The following is a 12,815-nucleotide window of genomic DNA, read 5'->3' as shown; positions in this document are numbered from 1 at the left end:
CTCTGTAATGTTACTAATAATGCAAATGGTAGTTTTGACCAAGCACAAGGCTATTAGGAGTGTCCTATACAGTGTCACCAAATACATATGCCAGTACTCTAAGAGCTTAAATATATGTCTCAAAACATCAGCCACAAAGGTAGGTTTAATATATTTAATAATAAATAATAAAATAATAAGACAATTCTCAGCCAATCAACACAGTTACTTCAGAGTTCAAAATCACAGGAAATATTTTAAAACAGCATTGCAGGACAGTCTCAAATAAATACAGAAAAATCTAAACTAATCATTACTATATTCCTACATATATCTAAAATAAATTACTTTTCTCTAGTTACTTACTATTACCAAGGCAAGTGCAGATGTTGATGATGAGCAGATGTTCTTGCTAGGTCCAAGACAAAATACCAAATGCACAGTCTCTCTGAGAGAGTTCCCAAATTAAACTCAAACATTACTGCTCAGCCAGCTTGGATGAGCTTGGATGACATCACTCTTTGTCACCTAACTTCATTTCCCAGGTTAAACAGAATTTCACATCTCTGTGTGAGAAATACATATTTGAATCTGCTAGGAAGTCATAAAGCAATAAAACACTTCCACTTCTCAAACCTAGTAATTATTTTTATTTCAAGACAATAGAAAAGCTTCTATCTCTAGATACTGTATCTGCTATTGAACTGAAACTGAGAGATAACATCTTTTGTTTATGGTCCAGCTATAAAGTAACTTAAACTCAACTATTCTTATGTTTTTCAGGTTAATCTTCTAGGTTGCAGGAGTGTACACTGTGGATACATCTTGGCTCAGTAGATAACATACAGTTCTGTATAAATCATATCAATATTCACAAATGACAGAATTATTTATAAAATTCCATATAGCTGGGCTGGAAATATTTCCCTATATCACACCCTGTATAAATACTTCTCCTTATAAGCAACCCTATTAATAACAAAGATGTGAGAGACACACCTATGTTAGATGATGACAGGTCATTTGATGCACTGGGTAATTCTCACATTTAGCTTTCCTTCAAACTAGAGACAAGGAACAAAAAATAATGACCTCTGAAAGTAGCCTTTTGCTCCGTGCTATAAAAACCTTTGCTAAACTGAGCTAAGAGCTATGATAGAACGTAGTTACAGTTCACTCTCTGACTTTCAGTTAATTTAAAAACATATAGGAATGTTTTTCAAGCTAAGCAGATAAATATTGCGTTTCAATGTGCATAACAGATCTTTGCTGAGCTGTGTAAAACACCTTTGTTTATCTGTTGCAAACAGGTGTACTGACTACTTAATGCAGTCCCTAAGACATAAGCACTAACTTACTTTCATTTACTCAGCTATCAAAACAGCAGTCATGACTGAGGATGCTTAAATAAATGCTGACACTGACTGCAGGGAATGCTCTGCACATCTTCTACAGTCCGACCATGCTCTCCTGAATCTTGTATGGAGAGTAGACACCACTTCATTCTACCTTCCTTCAGCTTTGATTATTAACAAATTATAGCATCCTTGCCTACCAACTTCAGCCATGACCCCAAACATATTTTTGTGAATACCTTATCGGTAGGGATCTTAAATTAAATGTTAGTATAATCTATCAGCCTTTTTGTACTACACAGCAAGAAATAACTGCAAAATGTTTTACAACTGGGCAAAATCTCTGGTAGGCACACCCTGCTCTAGGTGATGCCACTTTGCAATGAGAGGGAAGCACTGTCTTTCTTCCATTTTCCAATGTAGCAGAACATAATTATCACCAGATAGGCCAGTGGACCTACTCATCCAGATCTACTGAACAGCATCTGCAGTCTACTAGGCTGAATCTGGACAGAACAACCATACAGATCTCCACCCATATTGACTGTAGACATTTCAGTGCCCACTTTGCATTGAGTCCACCTTCTCACTAATAATGTGGATTGCTTACAGCAACATTATTTTCTGTGCAGTAAATTGTGGACAAAAATTAAACTATGACTGTAACTAGAAAACAGATATGTTTCATGTATTGCTGCAAGAAAACTGCAATATCACCATGCACTCGTTTTTTTTTTTTAACATTCTTCTACCTTTCTAAGAAAAAATACCACCCTTTCATAACCAGAAGAGTCAAGGGGTGACCCAGTTCTCTGTTCATTCCAAAAGTTAAAAAATAATTCAGGGCATAAAAGACTGATCCTTCAAAATTCTGCACCACCGATCTCCAATGTAATTATGACTATTACTGATTAACAAAGGAAAAGCTTTCTATATACCTAAACAAATATCAGATAGCACAGTTTGGAAATTCCAGGGGATTCTGGTGCAAATAATAGCATGCAGGATGGTCAACCTCTCCCCATCCAAATTTTCCCATAGTGAAAATCAAACAGTTTCCAAAACAAAAATAGATGGCAGAAGCACCAGTATAACATTTCTTCTTTCACAAATATTGTTTCCACCTCTGTTGCTGCCCTGCTGGATCTTCAGACTCCAACTTTGGCTTTTTTACTAATTTTCAAATTACTGACACTAGCTTTAAGACTTTTGACTTTATCAATCATTGTTCTAATAAAAAAGTTCCTTCTATTGACTTCACTCTGCTTCTTGCATTCCACAGGCTCTGAGCATGGGCCTTTAGCATTTGTCATCTAATGAGGCCATGAACTGTTAATGAGCTGCATCCTGTAGTCAAGAGTATGATTCCCTCAGGCTCTGTTTGTCTACTGCACTGAACAAGTCCTTAACTGTGCAGGACTAGTGTAGTCCTGCACGGAAGCACCCATGTAGGAGGAGGATGGCAGCGTGCCATGCATATTAATGAAGCCATGCTGCCTGACCTCCCACGCATACAAAGAGCGTGTATGAGTGCAGGGGGCGTGTCTGAGAGCAGAGCTCTCAGAATAAACATGCCCCTGCAATGTAGAACAGCAGAAAGTGGAAATAAATGAGCAAGACAGCTCATAGGTGTCGGCATATCCCCACCAACAGTCCACCATGTGTAGAACAGCAACAGTACATATAAATAAACTGAAGAATCCCCTTTATTTTTTAAAAATCCGAGTACAAGTAACCGTAGGTGTGTGAGTATGTCCATCGCTTAGGTACAGTTAAAGCAGCTTAAAAGGCTGAAGAGGATAACAAGGAAGATATATGCAAATGAAGCAACACAGCAATAGTGTACTGGGCAGAGCATCCGCCTAACAAGCAAGCATTCCCGGTTTGAGTCCCACTGCAGCACATACCATTTTCCATTTGAAATCTGTATATGGACATTTTATTGCTGCATAACCTACTAAATAACATTTAAATGTGAACTAGAGTAGTGCATTAAATGCACATGTGAGGTGTCAGTGTCATAATGTATAAAGCACGAGTAAGCATGTTTTAGCACCAATAAGAAGTAGTAAGCATATGTAAGCACTAGTAAGGGACTTTAAGCATGTTTGCATGGGGGTAAGCAATGCGCACACAGGTTAAGCAATTCTGAAGCTAACTCTCTGTAAGCATATATAACCAGAGATTAGCATTGCTTACCTTCACGCAAACAAGTGCAAACACGCTTACAGTTGCCTAAAATTGCCTTAATCACTCTGTATGCATCAGCTGCTGTTCTGGCCAGAAATAAAAATAGCCAGCTTTTCCAGGATGTGAACCCAGCACCCTCTAGACTACAGTCATTAACCACTAAGCCATCACAGCATGATGTAAGAATGAAGTTCCAACAAACAAATCCTCAGCATAGGAAAATCAAGTTGAACATGTGAAAGGAATTTATATACAGTGTGATGTTGTATAACCTGCTACATAACATAAATATGTGACTGGAGTACTGCAGTAAGTCCGGATGTGAGGTGTTATTGTAATAAATTGTTAAAGTTCCCAGGACCCCATACAGTGTACGCACACATGAATCAAGGATACAAGATACATATATAACATGTAATGAAGAAGAAATCAATGCCAAAAGGCAAATATCATGCAAATAAATCAGATATTAAGCACCACTAAGTGTTGCACAGCACTGCTTCCCATACTGCTACCAGGATACTACCAGTGGTAGAAACAGTGTCAACCTGCTAAGTCTAATCTTGAAACAAATGCATGTTCGTCCCTGGTGGGTTGACCCCAAAATGTTTGCTAAAAAGAGTCTTTGGAGTAACATATCATGCCTTAAAGGTAAGCAAAGAAGGGTACATATGTTCGCGGACTAAATGTTTGGAAAGCCTGAAGATCCATGGGTTGTGACAACTTATGTGATGGGTCCCAAGAACTGGAGAGTGGGCAATGTGTAGTGGTGTGATTAGATTTGGCTGGAAGCTGTAGGAAGGATGATTGTTGTGGTGGAGTAATGGAGGGGGAGGGAATGATGGGTATGACATCATGGACCGAGGCGAGCAGGGGTTGGATGGACCCTTTCTAATGGGACTGCCTTTGTGGATGTAAGCGAGAAAGGAGGGGGGGAACCAGGAAAGGAACTGAGACATAGCATTTCCCATGGCAGAGCTCGTTACACGTAATATGTATGTTGCATAACCCACGGAATAACATATATATATATATATATATATATATATATATATATATATATATATATATATATGAACTGAGCATTACTCATGGGATTACGAAATAATATATATATATATATATATATATATATATATATATATATATATATATATATATATATATGTATGAAAGGCTGTGTTGTATATGAGTGTGGTGTATAGATACATAAGTGTTGGGTTACGGGCATTGGTTAAGTTATGTATGTTATGTGAGTTGGGGTAGGGTTAAGTTATTGGGTGTTAAGTTAGTGTATAGGGTTAGGGGTGAGTTATAGGGTTAGATGTTAAGTGAAATATTAGTGGTGTGTGTTGTGTGTAGGGTTATAGTAGGTAAGTTGTGAGTATGCTTTGTGAGGGGTGTGTGTGTGTGTTATGTGGGTGTGTTGTGTGTATTTGTGTATTGTGTGTGTGTGGAATGGGTGTATATGTGTGTGTTTTTGTGTATGTGGGTTGGTGTGTGTTTGTGTGTGGTGTGTGTGCATATGTGGTGTATATAGATATATATATATATATATGTATGTTGTGTGTGGTGGTTTTATGGATGTATAATATATATATATATATATATATATATATATATATATATATTATATATAATATATTATATATAATATATATATATATATAATATATTATATATAATATATTATATATATTTATATGTAATATATATATATATATGTATATATAGTATATATATATATATATATATATATATATATATATATATTGTGGACCTCAGACATATACATATCTATATATGTGTATGCACTTGGGTTGCAGATGTGATGTGGCCTGGTAACATGAAGGCACTATCTTGGATGGGTTTTCAGCTCTTCCATGGTGGCATGCACACACTATTGTGGGTGGTGTGGGTTGCAGCATGTGTGTTGCCATGGTAACACAGATGTATTAGATGGTGAACATCATGTAGGCATACACCAACCCACACAGACTGGGTTATGTTGGACATCACAATACTAACATATATACATGGAAACATATAAACAGTGACAATGGTGTGCAGGCAGAATACTCAATAACAGTTGTAAAGGTGCACATGCATAGTGTACAATGCAAATGCATGCACATGCAACATAGCAAACAGCATGGCAGATGCCAATGTGGAAACATAGGGGTGAATGCAGGGAGCCAGTGTGAATGGCATGTGTGAACTGATATGTTAATACATGTCCCAATGTGGGCATGTATAGGTTCTGTCCATTTGTGTGCATGTCTGTGATAGTTGTGTTATTTGTGTAGTAGGGAATATGATATGTAATGTGTATAGTATAAACAACACCATATATTTTGAGTTGTGGGAACACCATCATATGGCTATGTAGGGCATCCCACCACTCCACATCATAGATAGCCTGATGCAGCCATGGATGACATGAGCCTCATCTATGGCCATCAATGGCATCAACAGCTACAGTCCAGCACAGGCAATTCATCCATGGCCATGAGGGATGAGGCCATATCGGTGAGCCCATGCCACATGTAAATCAGCGCAGCATGAGATGCCATGAGCCAGGATTCACATGAGTTGCAGGAAATGTCAGAGTCCGTGATGTACCTGACCAGACACATCAGTGCACAGACCATGCCCATCACATCCTCCCATGGTATGCCATATACCAGGATCACATCACCACACAACAGGAGGCACAATGGAACATAATGGTGGCAGCCACACACACAGACCATGGTCATGGATGCACTCACACCCCTGGTGGCACCATACAGACATGGAACATGAATGTAAGGTCCCAGAGCATATTAGTAGACCACTGTTGCATATGCATCTGTATAGGTAGATCATGCATATGTGAGACATAGAGTCTGTTGCTGTGTAGTACTGATAATCAGTTGTGCATAATCTGTAGTATTGTGGACTTCAACTGCTGTTTTACTGTAATATTGCACCCACCCTGTAGCAATGCCACAGCTGTGGCCACTGACATCAACTCTTTCTCATCCCAATGTAGGTCCTTCTGGGATACCAGCATGGCAGCGGCCTGATGCCAGTGAGTATGGTTTATGGCCATGCTTGGCAATACACTGTGCTGGTCATAGCTAAGGTTTAGGCCATGTACACATCTAACACTCCTACCCATATTGCATGCTGTACATGTTCACTGACCGAGCACACACCTCACTAAGGGGATTACCAGCCTCAAACACATGCAATACACAGACCATCTCAGACAACTGTGGCTACACTCCAGTGCACATTGCCCAGGCACAGGTGACATCTGCCTAACATACACAGCTATGTCATACACAGAGCAGTTGAACATGCTACACAAAAGTAAATCCCATTCCCTCTGCAAACACACACTCCAGGGTCCTAAACCTCATCAACACATTAAACAGAACATACTGGAGGGGTAGGGTCCTGTCATGGGGAATTTACACACTCTGGAACAGACTACCCATTCAAGTCAGGCAATGCTACTAATTGGCCCTCTTTACAAAAACACTTGACAACTGGATGGGAAATGGGGAATTCACATGTGCCACTGCCTGACAGGGGCACAGGGGAATAACATTATTGGGTGGTGCATGCCTGGGAACTCCTGTGGCTAGGCTTATGTAGGCCCCAGGACCAATAGACTAGGACTCACCTATGTGTACCACAGGCAACATCAGCCTGGGCTCACTACAGATATGTCCTGCATAATGGCGGCACATTTTCGAAGTCATGTGTTACAATGTGTTGTGATGTACCAGCACCATGTTGGGGAAGTACAGAACGTTGCAGTTATGTTACATGTGCTGTACAATCCAAACCTCACCCCAACCCAGGGATGACATCCCCATCTGTACCTTGCTGGTGCCACTGTACACCGGCATGTTTGCCATGCATTGGCAGGGAATATGCCAGTACACATGGTGTTCCTAGTTTGGGATACTGCAATATGACACACGTGTAGGCCACAGATGTTGAGCATTTGCAATGTGGCAGGAGATGGTGAGGGTGTGTCATCCTGAAACAGAACAGTGCACTGGAGGGGAGAAACAAACCTTCTAAGAATGGTTGTGTCTGCACACAGTCAAGGTCATGAAATGTGGCAGACATAACCCTGACTCCACGGCACTAGTGATGTTACTGTGTGACCTCCAAGGGTTGTGCATGTGTTTAGCATGCAAATATGCAGGTTTGGGGAACATTTGCAGGGCTGACTGACAAACTACTGGCTCATGATGATGGCCCATGCTACTATACCCTTGCCAGGTATTGTTACCGCAGTAGTACACATAGCAGTTGTTGCTACACACCATCATGAGATGCGTGTGCACACATATGCACCCTCAAATGGTATGCATCCCAATCAGCATCTGCACAACTGACACATATGGCTCATAATGCAATTGACTGCCTAGGTCATATGTCACATATCAGGTATGTGTAGTGTTGACATATGCAGTAATGTTGCGCCATGGCATGTCAGCGAAGAGGGTGCCATGTCATTAATGGTCTGTACACTCACCATAGGCACAGTAAAGTGCATCTGTTGTCAGTCTAATGGTAGTATGTCACTCATACATGCACCACTGATGATGACATCTGTGAATACACATCAGGCATTTACAAACCACAAATGTCCACATATAATCCACAAGCACACAGAGGTTGTAAGCAGCAGAGCAAACATAACTGACAAATGGATACACATCCTTCAATGGTGTGCACACCTGTGAGGTATGGTGCACAGTACATGCACAGATGCACAGCAATGCTGTGGACATGGGTGCAGTGCGTTCCAGGGGAAGGGCCATCACCTACTAACAGAAGCCATGCATCACAACCATGTATAATCTTGGTAAAAGGGATTGACTACAGTTGCACTGCATGCTGTTGAGCACCACATGTCCTGCATGCTGACATGTGTGTAATTAAAGGTCTGTGTGTGATAATGTAGTGCACCATCACCTGCTATTGTGTGTGTTAGGGGATTGCTGGAGTTGTCTGTAGGTGCTTTCTGGTGGAGTGTATGGGTTGTCATATATGTCGACTGTGTGTGTGTATGTCTGTGTGTGTATGTGTGTGTGTCCATGTCTGCACATGTGTATGTGTGTGTGGTGTCATTCAAACCTGCCAGCTTCCCTTAGGAGTCATGCAGTAGATGGGCATGGACAGACATATTAGACACCAGGAAGACATGTCTGAACTGTGATTGCTGGACAGCTGGTAGTATATGAGTGTCCACAGCCGGAAAGATGCATAGGGAGGTAATACCACACATCAGGGATACTGGTTTAACTGCAAACAGCAGAAATGTGAAGGTAAACCCATGTATGCAGCAGTAGGGATGCAGTGGAGAATCATTAGACTTCATTAGAGTGTTTCCATATTGTAATGTACTCCACATAGACAGTAGTTAGTGCAATAGATCATGCAACTATTGAACAACAGTTACGTATGCCACCCCTGTATGTGACTTCATTGACTGACTGCAGTAGCCAATAACAAATGGAAGCCATTCACAACACATGTGGACCACACCAGGGTGTTACCCAGATGACATTAGGGTGTCCTGGACAAAACAGACCCCAAACAAGGGAAAGAGATAATGGAGTAACAGATCATGTGTTGTGATCACATGTCTGAGCTATTAGATGAATTATACCTGAGTGATTTGCATTATTTATTGTAATATTCAAGTCTGGTGCTGGATGGGGGAGTACAGACAATTAAGTAGGGAGTTTATCTATACACAGGTAAAGTCCATTACTGTGTTGCAATTCCATGGTGTGTGCATGTCTGTGCATGTGTACAAGTGTGTGCATGTGTGTGTGTGTGTGTGTGTGTGTGTGTGTGTGTGTGTGTGTGTGTGTGTGTGTGTGTGTGTGTGTGTGTGTGTGTGTGTGTGTGTGTCAGTGTGAGTGTGTGCATGTGTGTGTGTGTGTACTGTTAAGCGATGATGTAGAGGTCTTACAGTCCATTTTCTGTTTTCCTCTCACAGGTGGTGAGGTGGGGCTGGGTCCATCCCACACGGAATCTGATGTCACTGATACAGGCAGTGACCATGAGGATAGGTGTGTTGAGGCACAAGCGGGGTTGTCAGGGGCTGACGCTGGGCCACCAAGTCTCCACCCCATCCACGCACACAGTCATACTACCTGTACATACCTCATCACCGTTGGCCTTAGCTGAGGGACAGTGTATGGTTGGCATCGGCCAGGACAGTGTGGTATCTATGGCACATGTGTCAGGACACAGCTGCCATAGCCGAATGTCTGGCAGGGTACCACATAGGCAGATGTTCAGGGTTACTCGTCGGAGCACTGCTGGTCATCATGCCCCTGGCAGACGTGCCACATGTATATCTACCACACACATGTTCCAGGCTGTCATGAAGGCACAGGCATGAATGGAATGGTACACCAGACAGGGTCTAAGGGTGCAGAGGGCTTATCACACCTTTGTAAATGACAGCATCCATGACCTAGCAGGGGCCATTCATAATTTCACCGAGGTCATGGATAGATGGTGGGGTGAGATATTGGATCTCATCAACAATGTCATGTCCATGCATCAGGACAGGATGGGTGGGTTGTGACGACCACATGGATATATGCCAGCAACATCAGCAGCTGGAGGTCGCCGTGCACATCCCACCAGTCACAGCCGCTCCAGTAGTGGCAGTACCAGCCCCAGCCCTATGGGGGGTGCTGTCCACAGACCGTCATAGCAGGCCACATGCACGTGGTCCTGGCCAGTCCCAGGAGGGACCTGGATCCAGTGGACATTTGTCAACCTTGGGGGACAGTACCCTAACTGGCCTTGTACCTGATAGTGCCTGTGGCACCCCTACCAGGCACAGTTCCGGTGTCCATGGCCAGAGACAGTGAACTGCCAACCCTACCAGGTACAGTCTGCAGCTGTTTCACAAATCCCCATATAGGACAGCCACATGGTGAAACTGTGTGCATGCAGATAAACACACATCAACAGCAAACCTAGGGCAACCACATACCTGCACACACGACATCACAATTGACCCATAACACTACTCAGCCCCTTCACACACACAAACACACGTTGTCAATTGTATGGCTCAGCCAAGGCCTCCGGCAAACCAACAACACACCCTGTGCATATGATGATACCTGTAACATCGATACAGGGATAGGCTAACATGGTTCTGATGCATAGGGTGACTGTACAACAATGTAGCAATGGAATGCTGTGTAGCATGTTGTCAGCAGTAAAGTGAAATGCTAGCATCCTGGAATGTGAAGCTGTGCAGCCATGATGCATTATAGATGTTATTAACAATGTTGTATTGTTTTCACTATTATCTGTTCTGATTGTGTTGTGATTGTCCATGTGCCACATGGCTGATGGGAGTAGTGGTGTCAGCAGGACTTCTACAGTGGACACCGGTAAGTGTAGTGGGTGGTACACATGACATGGCTGGGTACAACACACAAAGCCTTTGGTTTGGATGCAGTACAGATACAAGACTGTACACATGGAGGTATGTCCCAGTGCAGGTAACACATCAGTTGCCCGTGTAATCCCACCAAGACAGTATAGGCACAGCCACACACTGGTATATATGCAGTCTGCAATTTGAATGACATTGAACATGCTAACAGCAGAGTGTATGTCCCCTTTCTCCACTTTACTGCGATCCTTACCTCAGTAACATAGGATTGACACCGCTGGTGGCATAGCCCTACCCTTAGGAGGGTGTGAGGTGCTCTACTACTAAGAATGGTGTAAACAACAACTAATCAACCTGATAACATACATGTACAGTATTACAGACAGCTATGTGGGGGGATAGATGCAACAATAACTGCAATGATGGTGAATGTGTCCACAACAGCCACACTCAGTGAGTTATAGCAACCCCAGTATTACTGCACATCTCTACAGTATGGAGGAGGGCATTAACACATCTACGACCTGTGAAGGACTGTAAGTCCACGGGATGGCACCTGTGGAATGTTGGCATTTGCCAAGCAGTCCTGGGGGAAACATATTCTGTGAATGGAGGTAGATCCCTTAACATACATTCCTACATGTGGGATGGTATAAAAAAGCCTGCTATGATCTACATAGGCTGTGTGAACCTCCTAACCCTCATCTACAACTTTCATGACTGCTTCAAGGAGGTATACCTGGTTTAGGTGGCATTCTCTGCCTTTGATAAACCCAACATTGGTGGGGTCTAGGGTTTTAAGATTACCAGTGACATTGGCCGTGGGATTAGTGTTGATATGTTCCATGTCCCTGCAAATCAGGCAAATCAGGCTACTGGGTGGTAGTTCCCAGCTGACATGGTGGAACACCCTTTGTGGAGTGGGATGACTGTTGCTGTGTGCCATTCAGTAGGCAGAAACCCTGAGTTAAGTCTATGATTGAACACAGTACTTAGGTAGAGTGCCGGTTTGTATTTATTTATTTATTTTATTTAATTTTACATTTGTTTACCGAGAAAGTCCGACTGGACACAGGTCAATTTTCACTGGAGACCCAGGGAGAAAAGCTCCACATTACAATACATTACATGAGAGTAAAAAGAAGTAGAACATACATACATATGATATATATACACATCAGGGCAACATGCTAGTGATTAACAAACATACATATAGCATATATACACACAACAGGACATCAACATTTCTTACAGTAGACAATCAGAGGTACATTTTTTTTTCTTTTGCAGTTATAAGTGTTGTAAGGTAAATGTATACAGGTTTGGAAGCTTTCAGGGGAGAAACTGTTTATACATAGCTGTACCCTGGCAAATTCCCTTGGTATGGATTAGCCTGGTGAGTGGCATGAGCATAGCCATTTACTTAGATAGTGGGTTTGTTCTGTAGTATGTGTAGAATGAAGCCTGTGCTGGTTTCTGGTCCCATGGATGCTGTGTTACTGGCTTTGGAGAGTGTGGTTCTAACCTGTGCATCTGTAATTACAGTAACCTTGCATCAGTCTGGTGTACAGATTGGCCATTTGGGGGTGACAGGGGGGTCATGTGTGCAGTGAACCCATCTGCCTGGATGTTGGCATTATCTGTTGCTTCTATCTAATACTGCCATTGTGCTGTAACTCAGAGCAGATGTGAGTATTGTCACTGAGATCCCTGATTTAGCTATACACTGCTTTGTGGTTGTCCTTGGCAACAGTGGTAAATCAATTGTCAAGTGTAGGCCTGTTGGATCGTATGAGGGATCCCAGCTACTTACTGAGCCTGCCCACGGGGTTCCCCCAAGCATGAGA

Source organism: Protopterus annectens, chromosome 2.part1, assembly GCF_019279795.1.
Source record: "Protopterus annectens isolate FY-2018-M chromosome 2.part1, PAN1.0, whole genome shotgun sequence".
Lineage (NCBI taxonomy): Eukaryota > Metazoa > Chordata > Ceratodontiformes > Protopteridae > Protopterus > Protopterus annectens.
The sequence above is the reverse complement of the archived record's forward strand: the minus strand, read 5'-3'. Positions refer to the sequence as shown.